The 14,858-nt window shown below is 43.9% G+C and overlaps 1 protein-coding gene, 1 long non-coding RNA gene and 1 other non-coding gene across 6 annotated transcripts in view; 2 read left to right on the top strand and 1 right to left on the bottom strand.

The window, feature by feature from the left end:
- The window catches only part of LOC116459639 (uncharacterized), a 33,992-nt gene that overhangs the window by 507 nt on the left and 18,627 nt on the right, over positions 1-14,858 (bottom strand). The window lies entirely within an intron of this gene.
- TMEM217 (transmembrane protein 217) overlaps positions 1-14,858 on the top strand; it is a 34,550-nt gene that overhangs the window by 5,891 nt on the left and 13,801 nt on the right. The gene's annotated exons all lie outside the window — the stretch shown is intronic.
- On the top strand, positions 153-256 carry LOC116460543 (small nucleolar RNA U13). The gene has a single exon (XR_004245845.1). It is a non-coding gene; the product is annotated as a small nucleolar RNA U13 (small nucleolar RNA).

Raw genomic sequence — 14,858 nt, 5'->3', positions numbered from 1 at the left:
ATTTTCTGTTATTTTCATTTTGAGCATTGCTCATTCAGCATTCTTTTATACATTATCTCATGGAAATTTTTATCCAGTGCAGTTTTTTTCAAATTATGGTTTCTCAACTGTCTTAGTCCATTCAGGCTGCTATAACAAAATATCATAGATCAGTCCTTTTGCAGTTCGTAAGCAAGATGAGTGGGTGTTCATGCTGATATGTCAGATGTGCCTCCGTCAAACCTTGTTAAGATGTCGGCACATTACCTGTCTGACATGAAAAAATAAAAAACAAAATATCATAGATTGGGTAGCTTGTAAACAGCAGACATTTATTTCTCACAGTTCTGGAGGCTAGGAAGTACAAGATCAAGATGCCAGCAGATTTGGTGTCCGGTGAGGGCCCATTTCCTGGTTCATAGATAACACCTGCTGGCTGTGTCCCCACATGGTGGAAAGAGCCAGGCAGCTCTTTGGAGCCCCTCTTAAAAGGCAGTAATCTACCTTCATCACCTCCCAAATACCTTACCACCTAATACCATCATATTGGTGATTAATTTCAACACACGTGTCTAAATCCAATTTTGAGAGGACACAAACATTCCATAGCATCAACTACTAGTGAGTTAAAGTACACTTAAAGGTTGGGACCTTTAATGAAATAGAATAGACAGAAATAGAAAAGATCAGAATGTGTTGCATGTAATATGGGCATTGTTTTGCAAAATTTTTTCCCAGCTTTTTTACACTTACACATACATGCACACGCACGCCTGAGAGAGAGAGATACTTGGTTGTGATGTAAAATGTACTTCTCAATAAGAGGTTGTGATCAGCATGTTTGAAAAGCACTGCTTTAAGGTATAGTACCTAGGAATATCTAGGAAAGTCGTTGATAAATCACAGAACATGTACAACTTCCACTTTACTAAATGTTGCAAAGTGTTCTCCAAAGTGGCTTTTCCAACTTATCCTCACAGCAGTGAGTGTGAGTTTTCATTGCTCCACATTCTCACCTATAGTAGAATTTTTTCATGGGATGTTAAATATATCATACACACAAGAGAATGTATAAAACTAATATGCACAGTTTGATTAATAACATTTGCATTCGTGTACCCACTCCCCATGCTATACAACAGGATATTACCAATACCTTAGAAGCCTCTTAGGGGTCCCTTCCTATGGGCATTCCCCTTTTCTCTCTCTTTCAGATGTAACCACTCTGCAGAATTTTGTGTTAATAATTCCCTTGTTTTTATATTTTCTACCTATATTTGTAACCTTAAGTAACATACTATTAGTATTGTATATATCTATTCTTCTGTTGCCTGCTTCTTTTAGAAAATAGTATGATTTTGATATTTACCTGTGTTGATGAGTACAGCTATAGTTCACTAATTTTCACTGTTGTAATAGTCCATTTTATAATACCATATTTTATCTATGCTACTACTGATGGATATTTGGTTGTTTCACATTCTGTGCCACTATGAACTCTGCTGCTACAAACTTTCTTATGTGTGTCTTCTGGATAAGTGAACAACTAGAAAGATTTCTCTAGGTTGTTGACATGGAAGTGGAATTGGTGGTCTGGAGTGTATGCGTAAGTTCAACTTTGCAAAATACTGCCCAACTGTTTTTCAAAGTGGTCATACTACTTTACACTTCCAACCACATGGGATGAGAGTTCCATTTTTATTTCCTATAATGTGGTTTCAACAGTAAATAAAAACTAGAGGGAAAAGGTGGTTCAAAGTCAGATCCTAAGGGAAGGACAAAATTTGGTTGAACAGGAAGTAGAAAAGTAGAAATCTTAGTCTCTGTTCAGTCACATAGAAATCTTCCTTCCACTGGGTGCGGTGGCTTACACCTATAATCCCAACACTTTGGGAGGCTGAGGCGGTTGGATCACTTGAGGTCAGGAGTTCAAAACCAGCTTGGCCAACATGGTGAAACCCCGTCTCCACTAAAATACAAAAAAATTAGCTGTGCATGGTGGCATGTGTCTGTAGTCCCAGCTACTTGGGAGGCTGAGGCAGGAGAATTGCTTGAACCTGGGAAGTGGAGGTTTCAGTGAGCCAAGATTGCACCACTGCACTCCAACTTAGGCAACAGAGTGAGACTCTGTCTCCCAAAAAAAAAAAAAAAAAGAAGAAGAAGAAGAAGAAGAAAGAAAAGAAATATTCCTTTCTTCCTTTCTATTGTCATAAATTTCTGCATGGCACAAATTCAAAATCTACAAATGGATATGCTTAATTGTGGCCCCAAAAAAGATATGTCTACATTAAAATCCCTGGAACCTGTGGATGTTACGTTATTCAGAAAAAGGGTCTTTAACAGATATTAAGTTAAAGATTTTGAGATGAGATCATCTTGGACTGCTTGGCTGGGTCTCAAATCCAATGACAAGTGTTCTTTCATGAGAGAAGATACAGACAGAAGAGAAGAAGGCAGTGTGACCACAGAGGCAGATTGGAGTGTTGCAGCCACAAGCCAAAGAATACCTGGAGCCACCAGAACCCAGAAGGGGCAGGAAAGGATTCTCTGCTAGAGCCTTTGAAGCATGAGTTTACTGGATTTAGGACTTCTAGCCTCCAGAACCTTAAGAGAACAAATTTCTATTGTTTTATGCCACTATGTTTGTTGTTATTTGTTGCAGAGAAGTCTTAGGAAGCTCATGCAGGATATAAGAAAAAGTTGATCTCCCTTACAACTTTTTGCCCGTCGCCACCTATTTCTGCTCCCCAGAGGCAACCACTGTTACTAGTTCCTTGTATGCCATCCTTATAGAGATATTCTTAAAGAGACCCCTAGTAATTGGCAGGAACATTGAAAATCATTTTACAGATGAGAAGACTGAAGCTCAAAGAGAGGAAGAGGCTTGCCTGAGGACCCTCAAGCTAGCCAGCAGCAGATGAATAGCAACCCAGGTTTCCTATTTCTTGTGCTCCTTTAATGTAAGAGAAGTATCTAGAAGCAGATTTTGATATTAGGCTAGAGAGAAAGAAGAGCAAGGTATTGGGTGAGTGAAGGGAGGGGAATGCCATGAAGGTGAGAATGGGGGTAAAAAAATATGATTTTGCCTCAGGTTGACCTCAATTCAATGCAGCGCTGCACCAGATCATTGCCACACACTGTAGATAGAAATTAATTCTTCTAACTAGCTTTTATTGAGCATCTACTATATCCCTGGCACTAAACTATATTAAGAACTATAAACATACAGCCCCTGTCCTCAACAAGTGTATAATCTAGTAGAGGAGTCTGGTTAGTAAGTAAAGCAGCATGACAAGTGATAAAAATGGAGGTGTCTACTATAATATGTCCTAAGAAAACACAGAGTGGAGCATGATCCTCTCTGATTGGGAAGCTGAGGAAGGCCTTGAAAGATGAGTGTGATTTTACTAGGTAAACAGGGAGGGAAAAGCATCCTAGGCAGAAGAATGAAACCTACATGGAACTATGGATGTCTATAAGGAGAAATTACATATGAGAAACTGTAGGAGATGCTGTCAGTACCTCACCCACATCCCTCATTCTCTTCGTGTGCTAAGTGCATCTGTTTGCCTGAAGCCTCTTCCCCCAGCTCCCAAAAACTATGGAAAACCATGCTGTTCACACTCATGGCATACTGGAAATGTCGAAGAGTTAACTCCTCCTGGGAGCAGCCCTGAACTAGTGACTGACTCTCAGGAGTTGGTAAACACCCAAGCTCCTTCAACACTTAGAGGGGATAATTTTGAGGTGTGTATTTCTCAGAGTTTCTTTACAGGATTAAGCTCCTGTTGTCCATCGTGGTAGTTGGCTTAATAGTTTGCCCTTGCCGGGTTCACGCCTGTAATCCCAGCACTTTGGGAGGCCGACGTGGGTGAATCACGAGGTCAGGAGATCGAGACCATCCTGGCCAACATGGTGAAACCCCATCTCTACCAAAAATACAAAAATTAGCTGGTTGTGGTGGCACACACTTGTAGTCCCAGCTACTTGGGAGGCTGAGGCAGTAGAATTGCTTTAACCCGGGAGGCGGAGGTTGCAGTGAGCTGAGGTCTCGCCACTGCACTCCAGCCTGGAGAAACAGCGAGACCCCATCTCAAAAAAAAAAAAAAAAATTAAAAAAGTTCGCCCTTTATTGACTGCCTTCCTTCCCCTATATCACTTCCACCTCTTTCCCCACTCGTGTTTCTGTCACCTCCAAATAAAGTACTTGCACTCAAATCCTTGTCTCAGTCAGCTTCTTGGAGAATCCAAACTGAAATTAACCATAAGTAGCTCTACATGGTAAGACCAAAGAGTACAAGGAATGGTGTGCAGGGACAAAAGATACTGCAGCAGGGGTCTATCATAGTAGACTTCTAAGGCCATATAAGTCTTATGTTACCTTTTCCTCTAGGCAATGGGACATTCATTGCCAGTTTAAACAGGGACATGACATGACCAGATCTGCATTGTAGAAGGACCACTCTAGTCACATATCTAACTATTAAATGGCTTCTGCTACACTTAGAATGAAATCCAAATTCCTAACCATGCCCGATAGGTACTGCAGGACCCGGCACCTGGCTGTCTCCCCATCTTCTAAGAATTTTTTTTTTTTTTGAGACAGAGTCTTGCTCTGTTGCCCAGGCTAGAACGCAGTGGCACAATCATGGCTCACTGCAGCCTTGACCTCCCATGCTCAAGCGATCCTTCCACCTGAACCTCCTGAATAGCTGAGATCACAGCACGTGCCACCACATCGGCTAATTTTTAAAATTATTTTGTAGAGATATGGTCTCACTATGTTGCCCAGGCTAGTCTCAAACTCCTGAGCTCAAGTGATCCTCCCGCCTCGGCCTCCCAAAGTGCCGGGGTTACAGACGTGAACCACCATGCCCAGCCTGAGAAATGTCTATTTGATTTGGCAATTGTGGGTTGACCCTAATGGCACAGCAGGGTCAGAAGCCAGATGAAGAGTGGAAGTAGACTAGATTATTGTTGTCAGTTTTTCACTCCCTCTTGCAGTGCATGAGAGTAGATGGAGTATATTTCCCTGCAAGACTTCTGGCCAGTGGAAAGTGAGCGATAGTAACAGTTTGCCTCAAGAAGTATCATATGTTTCCACTCCCATGCCTGCACTATGAGAAGAGCATGCCCTGGGGAGCTACTGGCCCAAGGAAGATAATAGACATGTGGGAGCAGACAAAAATCCAGACTGAAGCCTGGAACCCACTCCAGGCAACCTTCAGCCTGAAGCTTGAATAAGAAAAATAGATGCTTGTGGTTTTAAGCCACTGAATTTTGCATCATTATTGTGGCAAAAGCTGATTACTGCAGGAGAGAATTGGAGAAGTAGAAGAGAAAAGTGAGCCAAGAATACGCTTTCAAGAAGCTTAGCTGTCAAGAAAATGAGAGCCTGTTGGCCAGGCGCAGTGGCTCACGCCTGTAATCCCAGCACTTTGGGAGGCCGAGGCAGGTGGATCACCTGAGGTCAGGAGTTTGAGACCAGCCTGACCAACATGGAGAAACCCCTTCTCTACTAAAAAAAATACAGAATTAGCCGGGCTTGGGTGATGCATGCCTGTGATTACAGCTACTCTGGAGGCTGAGGCAGGAGAATTGCTTGAACCCGGGAGGCCGAGGTTGTGGTGAGCCAAAATCACGCCATTGTACTCCAGCCTGGGCAACAAGAGCAAAACTCTGTCAAAAGAAAAGAGAAAAAGAAAATGAGAGGTAGTAAGTATCCTCCTGTCCTCCTCCTGTCCTCCTCCTCCTCCTGTCCTCCTCTCCTCCTGTCCTCCTCCTCCTGTGTCCTCCTCCTTTGTCTCCTCCTGTCCTCCTGTCCTCCTCCTCCTCGTCCTCCTCCTCCTGTGCCTCCTCCTGCCTCCTGTCTTTCCTCCTCCTCCTGTCCTCCGTCCTCCTCCTCCTGTCCTCTTCTTCTCCGTCCCTCCTCCTCCTGTCCTCCTCCTCCTGTCCGCCTCCTCCTGTCCTCCTCCTCCTCCGTCCTTCCTGTCCTCCTCCTGTCATCCTCTCCTTCTCCTCCTCCTCCTCCTGTCCTCCTCCTGCTCCTCCTCCTCCTCCTCCTCCCTCCTTCTCCTCCTCCTCCTCCTGCTCCTCCTCCTCCTCCTCCTCCTCCTCCTCCTCCTCCTCCTCCTCCTCCTCCTCCTCCTCCTCCTCCTCCTCCTCCGCCTCCTCCTCCTCCTCCTCCTCCTCCTCCTCCTCCTCCTCCTCCTCCTCCTCCTCCTCCTCCTGCTCCTCCTCCTCCTCCTGCTCCTCCTCCCCCTGCTCCTCCTCCTGCTCCTCCTCCTCCTCCTCCTCCTCCTCCTCCTCCTCCTCCTCCTCCTCCTCCTCCTCCTCCTCCTCCTCCTCCTCCTCCTCCTCCCCCTCCTCCGCCTCCTCCTCCTCCTCCTCCTCCTCCTCCTGCTCCTCCTCCTCCTCCTCCTCTTCCTCCTCCTGCTCCTCCTCCTCCTGCTCCTCCTCCTCCTGCTCCTCCTCCTGCTCCTCCTCCTCCTCCTGCTCCTCCTCCTCCTCCTGCTCCTCTTCCTCCTCCTGCTCCTCCTCCTCCTGCTCCTCCTCCTGTCCTCCTCCTTTTTCCCCTCCTCCTCCTCCTCCTCCTCCTCCTGCTCCTCCTCCTCCTTCCTCCTCCTCCTCCTCCTCCTCCCTCCTCCTGCTCCTCCTCTTCCTTATTGTCACTGTTGTTCTGTTTTGGTGTTGTTGCTGCCCATGGTATAAATCCCTTTCCCACCTATGGAGAATTTCCCACTCTATGAAACTCCGTGGAAGGCAGAGCCCACCTCCTAGTATTATAGCCGAAAACGCCAGCTACTTACTTTCTCAACCTTGCTGTGAACTAAGTTATGGCACATGTTGTAGGCTCTGCTAATAAAATGCACCCACTCCAGACTTCGAATCGGGAGGAGTTTGTGATGCAAAGAAGCAGAAGTAGAACAGAATCCATTCCACTGATGGGCAATGCCAGCATGGCAGCAACCCCCAGTTTGGGAGAATAGCTGTGGCAACAGCAACATTCAGGATCTGGTGCTGGGCCTCTCAGTGTATCTGTGGAGTCAAAGGCTCATTAGCAGCCGTGGCAGTGTCTTCAGTGACCCAGCTCTGTGGTGTGATGTTGGGGCTACTGCCCTGTAAGGAAAAACCTCTGAACGTAGTGTGGTAGATTAACCACCTTGCTTCTTCACTGGAGGATCTTATCTTGTTGGACTTCCTCATTCTGACTGGGTCACCCTTTCGACTTACTTTGGTCAATGGGATGTTAGTAAACATTACCCAAGCCATGGCTTGCAAAGCACTTGTGTGATTGGCTTTTGCTGTCACTGTTGCTCTCTGCCATTGCCATGAGAACATGTCTAGGCTAGCCTGCTGGATGATGAAAAACATGTGGAACTAGGCCAAGTCTCCCTAAGTTATCCCAGCTGAGGCCATCCTAGTTCAGCCAACAGCCAGCTGAGCCTCGGACGTATGAATTAGCTGAGCCAAAATCAACAGAATTGCCTGGCCAACCAACAGTTGACCCCAGACACTTGAGTGAGTCCAGCTGAGATCAGCTCAGCTCAGCCCAGCCCAGCCCCAGATAAACTGAACCTCACAAACTTGTGTATTCAATATATGTCCATTGTTACATGCCATTGTGGTTTTATGGTTGTTTATGTGATGTTATTGTGACAATATACAGCCAACACACATATGATTCTCCAGATTTCTCCACAAGTCTATGAGCTATGGTTTTTCTGCTTATATCAGCCAAGAGTTGGCACTTGTTGCTTGCTCTGACTTACACAGAGAAAGACTGAAAGTAAATTAGAGAGAAACATGGGGTCAAGGGAGAAGTTGAGGTAGGCAAGACTTCAACGTGTTTATAGGCCAAGGATTGGAGGCAGTTGTATTTGTTAGGCTATAAGTGTAGCTGGAAAATAATAGTGCTTTAGACACAATAGAAGTTTATGGTTTTTCTCCCTCATGTGAAAGAAGTTTACAGTTTTTCTCCCGTAGAGGTTTCAGCCTCTGGTCTTTGCAAAATTATGACAGTAAGAGAAATCTGACACAGTTGACTCCTTCTTGCTTCTAACCTCCAAGTTCTCCTTGTTCATTCCTATGCATAAGCCAAACTTTGGAAAGAATTTAGTTTACATTTTAACCTTAAAGCAAAGATGAAAATAGCCCTTCCCAAAACTAAACCACCTTTGTAAAACTAATAAAAGGCCACAAGGTTAGGATTATGAGAGGGGCCTGAGTTCTACTAAAATGTAGGTGGAGTTAAATAATAACCAGCCATTGTTCCAGAGGTCACAAAATTTGTAACTTCCCCAGTTCCCCTGTAGATAACATCACTACTGTAGAACCTAAGACTGGCCTTTTGAGATGTCTTTTCAGACTTGCATTTCTGAGGACTGGCTGACTCCATGTGGACTCCTGGCTCCTGGCTGAACTGGTCCTGTGCACCCCCCATCCAGAGGCAGACACAGCACACAAGGAGTTTTCTGCATCCTTATGATGGCATTCCCCACCAGTCAGCACTACCCATTCCCTAGTCCTCTGTTCACCAAACTATCCTTGAAAAACCCTAGCCAGGTGTGGTGGTGCATGCCTGTAATCCCAGCTACTTGGGATGCTGAGGCAGGAGAATCGCTTGAATCCAGGAGGCGGAGGTTGCGGTGAGCCGAGATCACGCCATTGCACTCCAGCCTGGGCAACAAGAGCGAAACTCTGTCTGAAAAAAAAAAAAAAAAAGACAAAACCCTAACCTCTGAGCCTTTGGGGAGATTGATTTCCCCTTTTTTTTTTTTTTTTTTTTGAGACAGAGTCTCGCTCTGTCGCCCAGGCTGGAGTACAGTGGCGCGATCTTGGCTCACTGCAACCTCTGCCTCCTGGGTTCAAGCAATTCTCTGCCTCAGCCTCCCGAGTGGCTGGGATTACAGGCGCCCACCACCATGACCGGCTAATTTTTTTGTATTTTTAGTAGAGACAGGGTTTCACCATCTTGGCCAGGCTGGTCTTGAACTCCTGACCTTGTGATCCACCTGCCTCGGCCTCCCAAAGTTCTGGGATTACAGGCGTGAGCCACCGCGCCCAGCCCTAAACTCTTTCTTTACTGCAATGCCATGGTCTCAGTGAATTGGTTTTGTCTGTGTAGCAGGCAGGAAGAACCCATTGGGCAATTACACTGGGATGAAGGGCAGGGAGAACATGACCTTTCTCTTCAAAACCTGGTGGTTTCCTCCATTTTTCCCCCTTTCAAGCCATTCTCAGAACTTGGTCACATGACCACACTCAGCTGCACAGAAGGCTGGAAAATGTAAACCTTATTCTGGCCAACCGAATTTATAACTAAACGCCCTGTTTCAGAGTGGAAAAAGGGGCAAAAAGAGAGTAGTAGCCCTTGCCAAATTAAAGAAGATGGAACAATTAATGGGACAACATCTCTATGGTAGACTTTATTAGTTATTTCCTCCATATTCTTTGTTAAGGGGGCTCTTTTTTTTGTAGGGGCAGGGCAACTGTGTTTACAGTGTGGGCATAAATCATAATTTGCCTAAACAAGTTATGGCGATCCCATTCAACTTTGCCAGGAACTTGCTTTCCCAGCCTCTCCTGCAGCTACATGTGCCAGGTGACCGAGTTCTGACCAATAAGCCATGAGAAGAAGACTGCAAGGGGTTTTCTGGGAAATGTTTTACTTCCTATGAAAGAGACAAACATGGAGGAGAGCTTACTGGCACACTCCTGCCTGGGATACTGGTGTGAGTCACTGGGGCAGTCAGCTTATGACCACAAAAGTAAGGCCAAAGGAATTACAGATGCCAACCTAGAGCCATGACACCTTTTTAAGGATCTGAATACCTTGAGAGATGAGCAGGTGGAGAAGGGGAGAAAAAATATTTGAGGAAGTAGGAGTATTAATATATGAGAAGGAATGCTTAGCGATAGCCCTGGAAAGTTGGGTCCCAGTCAGATCATGAGGGCTTTGTATGAAGTAGTGTGATTTACTGTCAGAATTACCTCATTCCAAGCTGGGGCTGGTTTCCCTGTTTGTCAGCTGATTCACCACCAAAGAATGACAGGCTTTTCTCTTTGTAAGCTTAAGAAGACTGCCCATCTCTTCCCCACTCAGAGAGTTAAAGAACTTTTGTTTTGGAATATCTAGGCTCTTAAAGGCAAAGAAAGATCTAGATGATATGGGTGAGTAGGGAGTGCTGATTTGAAAAGTTGAGGGTGAATAGAATGTTTCCCAGCTTTCTACAGCATGTGGAATTTCCTTCCCATGGGGGGAATAGAGAGGTACAGGTTCTCCCCACCGTGGGGGCCTGTGTTTGACTCTCTCCCAGACCCCAGAGTGGCAGAATGTTTGATGGGTTAGCTGAGTGGACACTTGGCTGGGGACTGAGCTCTAAGCCATAGTCGCCAGGGCTATGAATAGTGGGGCCACTGAAGTTTGGACATCGAGCCCTTCACAGTGACCACACTGTCTTGAAGTCTAGAACTCTTCCCTCAGATTCCAAGATTGGGTGAACTCAGGGGGTTCTATGTGACTCCATCAAGGGGCAGGGAAAGAGCAGGCAAAAAAAAAAAAAAGAAAAATCGAGATGGAATTTTTCCCTAACTCCTTGAGGAAGCAGGCCAAAACAGACTTCATATTACCTTTTGAAAATAAAGACAACGTGATAAAGCCATCTCTTGTGTTAGTGTTCAGTTACACGGTTACATACAAAGCCAAGGGAAAGGAGTGAGAAGAGGTCATAAATTATCTCAATACCTTTTTTAAAAAGTTGATGGAGTTTTAAATAAGAAAATATAGAATGTATGTCTCTAAGAATTCAAGCTTATATATACACAAAGTGTCCATTTGTATTTTTAAAATCTAATTAAATTGGCCTGGATATTGCCAGACTAGAAAAAAAGTCAATCTCTCTTATCACTGGGGATCTCTCTGGCTCCCAGGGATGACCCAGAATCCAGATGTAGAACCTGGAACAAAACCTGTAGCATCACTGGGGGTGCTGACAGCTGCCTCATGCCAGCCCAAGAATGGGGACCTTGGATCCTGCCAGCACCTGCTTCTAGCCGCACATGAGTTGTAGGAATCCTTACTGTGGTTGGAGGAGGGAAGACGGAATCCCTAGTATTCAGGGTCCAGTCCCCTCTCCAGGTACAATGCTGAGATGTCGCTTTTGAGGTCCTGCTTCCCTCCTTAGAACTCTGCCGCTGAGGAGTGAAGGGTCTTCATATTCCCCACCACGTAGACAGCCCCCTTTTTTTTCTTTGACGAAGAGTAATACCTTTAGCCTGGGCAACATAGTGAGACCCCGTTTCTAAAAAAAAAAAAAAATTAACCAAGTATGGTGTCACGCAGCTGTAGTTCTAACTACTTGGGAGACTGAGGCAGGAGGATCACTGGGGCCCAGGAGGTCAAAGGTGCAGTGAGCCAAGATTGTGCCACTACACTCCAGCCTGGGAGACAGAGCAAGACCCTGTCTCAAAAAAAAAAAAAAGAGTAATACTTTTATTATATATAGAACTCATGCACATTGAAAAAATGCTAATATCCTGATACATTAATATATTAAGTAAAGACATAACTTGCAAAAATGTCAATAAAACTGGTTAACAAATACTTCATAAATGTTCAATCTTAGGAGTAATCAATAAGACAGAAAAAATTAAAATATTACTTTTCACCTACTACTAGGTTAAATGAAGAGAATAAATCAAAATAGAATCTTAAAATAGTAATACCAAATGATGGCAAATGTGTGCTATAACAGATAAGTACATATATTTTTGATGGAAGAGTGAATTAGTAACAACCATTTGATGTTTTGTTTTTATGTCTTTTTTTAAATTTATTTTTCTGTTTTAAATTAATCATGTTCCTCAAATACACACACATACACGTATACATACATAGAGCTGTGATAGCTGGCCTCAAGTTTGCCTCCATAATCCTGGCCTCCTGGTATTTACACTCTTATGTTGACCTCTCCCCATAGTCCCCTGCAGGGTCAGTGAGTGTGACCAATTAGATATAGCTGAAGTGATGGATATCACTTCTGAGATTACTAAGATAGTGCAGCTTCCATTTTGGTCTCTCTCTCTCTCTCATCAGTTACTCTGGGGGAAGCCAGTGGCCATGTCATGAGGAAATTCAAGTGGCCTATAGAAAGGCCCAGGAGGTGAGGAACTGAGTTCTCTGGCCAACAGCCAAGAAAGAACTGAGGCTTCTTGCCAACAGTCAGAGAGAGAGAGCTTGGATAAAGCTTCCCTCCCGCAAGTAGAGCCTTTAAATGGCCCCCAGCCCCCGGCCAACAGCTTGACAGCAGCCCTGTGAGAGACCTTGAGCCAGAACCACCCACCTACACTACTCTTGGATTCCTGACTCATGGAAACTATGAGATAATAAATGTTTTATATCATAAGTGTCTAAGGTTTGAGGTAATTTGTTACAGAGCAATAGTAAATACAAGAGTTCAGAGGGCAAAACAGTCACACATATTTAAAGGCTTTAAAAAGTCCCAGCAGTTTTCTGTCTCACCTCTTCTTAGCCACCCAGACACACTCCCCAGAGGCTACTGCCCAAGTGCTAGGCTGCCACTGCTAGATTTCCTGTTAGGAGAAGAAAATAAATCTCTAGTTGTTTAAACTACTATTGTTTGAGTCTCTATTCCTTGCAGCCAAATGCATTCTTTTTTTTTTTTTTTTAATGAGCTAAGGGCTAAGGTCTCACCATGTTGCCCAGGCTGGTCTGAAACCCCTGGGTTTAAGTGATCCTCCCACCTTGGCTTCTCAGAGTGGTGAGGTTACAGGTGTGATCCCACAGTGCCCAGCCCCAAATGCATTCTTAATCGATATAGATGAATTAGGCTCTAAAGCTTTATAATGTGTTCATTGTCATTGTTATTTTCCTCCCTAACCCAGTGTTGCAAGAGATCCATCTGAAATGAGTTGGCAGCAACATATTCTACTGAGATCACAAGTCAACTTCTGAGAGCAATTGAAAATATAAAGTTCTTACCATGATTGAGTAAATCTAAGGTGCTGTCAACTGCAAAATGCATCATTATCTTAGGTACCACTGAAATACAAATATCATTAATTACATTATGCTTCAATGCTTTCTCATATCTTAGAATTTTATTTATTTATTTATTTATTTATTTATTATTATTATTTTTTTAAGACAGAGTCTTGCTCTGTCACCCCAACTGGAGTTCAATGGCACGATCAGGGCTCACTGCAGCCTCGGCCTCCTGGGCTCAAGCAGTCCTCCCAAGTAGCTGGGACTACAGGCATGGCCACAAAGCCCAGCTAATTTTTGTATGTTTTGTAGAGATGGGTTTTTGCCATGTTGCCCAGGCTAGTCTCAAACTCCTGGGCTCAAGTGATATGCCCACCTTGGCCTCCCAAACTGCTGGAATTACAGGCATAAGCCACTGTACCCAGCCCATGACTGAATTTTTATTGTATGCTTATCAAAATAATTTTTAATACTTATTTAGACATAGGGCTTTTGTTTTTGTTTTGGAGACAGAGTCTCTGTCACCCAGGCTGGAGTGCAGTGGCATGATCTCAGCTCACTGCAACCTCCATCTCTTGGGTTCAAGTGATTATCATGCCTCAGCCTCCCTAGTAGCTGGGATTGCAGGCATGCGCCACCATGCCTGGCTAATTTTTGTATTTTTAGTAGAGACAGGGTTTCACCCTGTTGGCCGGCTGGTCTTGAACTCCTGACCTCAGGTGATCTGTCTGTCTTGGCCTCCTAAACTGCTGGGATTACAGGCGTGAGCCACCATGCCCAGCCTGGACACAGATTTTTTAAAATCATATATCAATACTTAGAAGAATACTCAACCTCAAGAGTAATCAATAAAATGTAAAAAGTAAGTCTCTCCCTTTCATGTTGGCATCCTTAGCCTACTTGTTTTTGTCTTCATGCTTGTTGCTTCAGTAACAAAATAGCTGCTGAGGCTCCAGGCATCACACCACATTCAAGGCAAGAAAAAGGAAGAAGTGAGAATGGTGCCAGCCACATCATCTTCTCTTACCAGGAAAGACAAAAGTCTTCCTAGATCTCCCAGCTGGTTTCTGCTTATATGTCATTTGCTAGAACTGTGTGCCATGAACACCCTGGATACGAGCAAAAACCTGGAAAAGAACATATTTTGCCTGGGTCTGGGCTCATTGCCATCCTGAGAAAAAGCAGACTTCTAATAGCAAAGAAGGTGGAAATAGGTATTGGGAAGGAAGCTAACAGTGTCTGCTACAACACAGCTTAATAGATAGTAGTTTTATATGCATAATAAATAGTAGCTACTCCTTGGCATAAAGTAAAAATAATGATAACAAAAATACTTACATAATTATATTGTGTCAGTGCTTACTATGTGCCAGGAACTGTTCTGAATGTTTTAAATATGTTAACTCATTTAATCTTCACAGCAATTTTGTGAGGTAAATGTTACTATCCTTGGTTTTTTTTTTCAGTGTTTTTAATTCTACTTTATATACATACAATTAGATTGATCATAATCCCTGGCTCATGACATACCCTCATTGGTCCATGCATGGCTCTCTTTTGTTTACTTTTTAAATATTAGTTATTGTAAATAATATATAGATACCTTCAAATCCCCTATCCAAAATAAAATTAGTGTCTGGTTAGCAATTTGCTTCTGGCTGTATGGTACCCCCAACACATTTTACTTCCTCACCTGGTCAAGGTGATCATCATCCAGAATTCTGAGCTCATTATCCTTCACTTTGCTTTTCATACAGTTTTGTAGTTTTCTTGTGTCTATATAAAGTCCTAAAAATATGTGTGTGTGGTGTGTATGTGTGTGTGTATATCTATCTATCTATCTATCTATCTATCTATCTATCTATCTATCTAT

This window comes from Hylobates moloch, unplaced genomic scaffold (genome assembly GCF_009828535.3).
Source record: "Hylobates moloch isolate HMO894 unplaced genomic scaffold, HMol_V3 SCAFFOLD_20, whole genome shotgun sequence".
Classification (NCBI taxonomy): Eukaryota; Metazoa; Chordata; class Mammalia; order Primates; family Hylobatidae; genus Hylobates; species Hylobates moloch.
The sequence above is the reverse complement of the archived record's forward strand: the minus strand, read 5'-3'. Positions and strand labels throughout refer to the sequence as shown.